Raw genomic sequence first — 2835 nt, 5'->3', positions numbered from 1 at the left:
TGTAATAGTTTGCATCTACCAACCCCAAACTCCCAGTCCATCCCTCTCCCTCCCCCACTCCCCCTTGGCAACCACAAGTCTGTTCTCCATGTCTATGTGTCTGTTTCTGTTTTGCAGATAGGTTCATTTGTGCCATATTTTAGATTCCACATATAAGTGATATCACGTGGTATTTGTCTTTCTTTCTGACTTACTTCACTTAGTATGATAATCTCTAGGTCCATCCATGTTGCTGCAAATAGCGTTATTTCGTTCTTTTTCATGGCTGAGTAGTATTCCATTGTATATATGTACCACATCTTCTTCATCCATTCATCTGTCGATGGACATTTAGGTTGTTTCTATGTTTTGGCTATTGTGAATAGTGCTGCTATGAACATAGGGGTGCATGTATCTTTTTGAATTATAGTTTTGTCTGGGTATATTCCCAGAAGTGGGATTGCTGGATCATACAGTAATTTCTATTTTTAGTTTTCTGAGGAACCTCCATACTGTTTTCCATAGTGGCTGTAACAACTTAGTTTCCCACCAACAGTGTAGGAGGGTTCCCTTTTCTGCACACCCTCTCCAGCATTTGTTATTTGTAGACTTTTTCTTTTTTTAATTTTTTTTAAATTAATTTAATTTATTTTTGGCTGCATTGGGTCTTTGTTGCTGCACGCAGGCTTTCTCTAGTTGCAGCGAGCAGGGATACTCTTCGTTGTGGTGCACGGACTTCTCATTGCTGTGGTTCCCCTTGTTGTGGAGCACAGGCTCTAGGCACATGGGCTCTGTAGTTGCTCTCGGGCATGCGGGCTTGTTATGGCCCTTGGGCTCTAGAGTGCAGGCTCAGTAGTTGTGGCACATGGGCTTAGTTGCTCTGTGGCATGTAGGATCTTCCTGGACCAGGGATCAAACCTGTGTCTCCTGCATTGGCAGGAGGATTCTTAACCACTGCACCACCAGGGAAGTCCCTTTTATTTGTAGACTTTTTAATGATGGCCATTTTGACTGGTGTGAGGTGGTATCTCATTGTAGTTTTGATTTGCATTTCTCTAATAATTCGTAATGTTGAGCATTTTTTCATGTGCCTACTGGCCATCTGTTTGTCTTCTTTGGAGAAATGTCTATTAAGGTCTTCTGCCCATTTTTCGATTGGGTTGTTCGAAGTGTGGATATATTTTTTGATGAATGCTTTAACTTGTACTTTCACTTTGGGGTTCTAGAGTCAGGGATATTATGATTTTGACAAAATATTGTAGAGCTTCAGAGATTGAAAGCAACACAGAATGAAATTTTAACATGGAAAAAATAAAAGACCCATTTTATAATCTGAGTAAAAAATGAGCTGGTTACTTTAGAAATGGTAGTTTAAATTAGAGTTGAAATTTTTGTTATGGTGTAATCTAGGATATCACAGAAATAATTATAAAAGCCTATACTTGAATAACATACTTTAAAACTTTCTAAGTTCATCTTAATGTCTTTTCTCACTCCCTGGACTCTTTTCTGATTTAGTGGAAAAGAAGAATGAAACCCATCTTCTCCAAATACCTTGCTACAGGGAAAGACATAGGTCTAGGGACAGAAAAGTATCTCATTTGAACATTCTCTTAAAGCAAGAACATTAAAAAAAATCAATTTCCCCTCAAAATCCATCAAGCTTAATACAGTGCGACTATCTGGGGTTAATTGTTCTTGTCTTCACAGGGAGAGGTAGTTAATACAGCTCTACACAAAAGCAATATTTTAAAGTATGTAAGGAAGGGAGGTCAAAAAGATTGGTATTATCTAGCTGTCTCAGAGCAGATTTCCTATTATAGAGTTTGAGATATGACCCCTTCCAGAAGCGCTTCTATCTGAGTTGCCTTAATGGAACACAGCTAACACCCTGAAGTAACAACCAAACTTCAAAGCCATGTGTGAACAGCACTGCCTGATAAGCTCATTGGCAGTAGTTGGAAAATGATACGCTTCAAGTTAAAGGGTTTCTGTCATTTACCAGATATAGCATTAGACAGAAATGAATAAAATTAGCTTTGAAACAAAGATATTCCCACAGAAAGATGGACAATTTGAAAAAAAGAAAGTTTAGAAACTCATAATTAGTGAAAACGACAATAATTAGCACTATTTAGCATGCAAATTTCAAGTTTCACGTGAAATTTCACATATGCAAAAAATAAAACAAAGTTTCCTGACACTTAAAAAGAGATAGAAACAGTCTTGGGAAGGTGGAGCTTTGGAGTTTATGAGAATCCCTAAACAGACAGAATCTCATTTTCTTTTTTTTAAATTTTATTTATTGTTTCATACAGCAGGCTCTTATCAGTCATCAATTTAATATACATCAGTGTATACATGTCAATCCTAATCGCCCAATTCATCACACACACACACACACCCTGCGGCTTTCCCCCCCGGTGTCCATACCTTTGTTCTCTACATCTGTGTCTCAATTTCTGCCCTGCAAACCGGTTCATCCGTACCATTTTTCTAGGTTCCACATATATGCATTAGTATACGATGTTTTTCTCTTTCTAACTTACTTCACTCTGTATGACAGTCTCTAGATCAATCCACGTCTCAACAAATGACCCAATTTCGTTCCTTTTTATGGCTGAGTAATATTCCACTGTATATATGTACTACAACTTCTTTATCCATTCGTCTGTCGATGGGCATTTACGTTGCTTCCATGACCTGGCTATTGTATTTGATTTGCATTTCTCTAATAATTAGTGATGTTGAGTAGCTTTTCATGCACTTCTTGGCCATCTGTATGTCATCTTTGGAGAAATGTTTATTTAGGTCTTCTGACCATTTTTGGATTGGGTTGTTTGTTTCTTTAATATT

The 2835-nt window shown here is 37.7% G+C and overlaps 1 protein-coding gene across 3 annotated transcripts in view; it reads right to left on the bottom strand.

Moving 5' to 3' along the window:
• LAMA4 (laminin subunit alpha 4) overlaps positions 1 to 2835 on the bottom strand; it is a 151768-nt gene that overhangs the window by 62978 nt on the left and 85955 nt on the right. The gene's annotated exons all lie outside the window — the stretch shown is intronic.

The sequence above is a fragment of the Physeter macrocephalus genome, chromosome 10 (genome assembly GCF_002837175.3).
Source record: "Physeter macrocephalus isolate SW-GA chromosome 10, ASM283717v5, whole genome shotgun sequence".
NCBI classification, from domain to species: domain Eukaryota; kingdom Metazoa; phylum Chordata; class Mammalia; order Artiodactyla; family Physeteridae; genus Physeter; species Physeter macrocephalus.
Note: the sequence above shows the minus strand (reverse complement) of the source record. Positions and strands in the feature narration are given on the sequence as shown.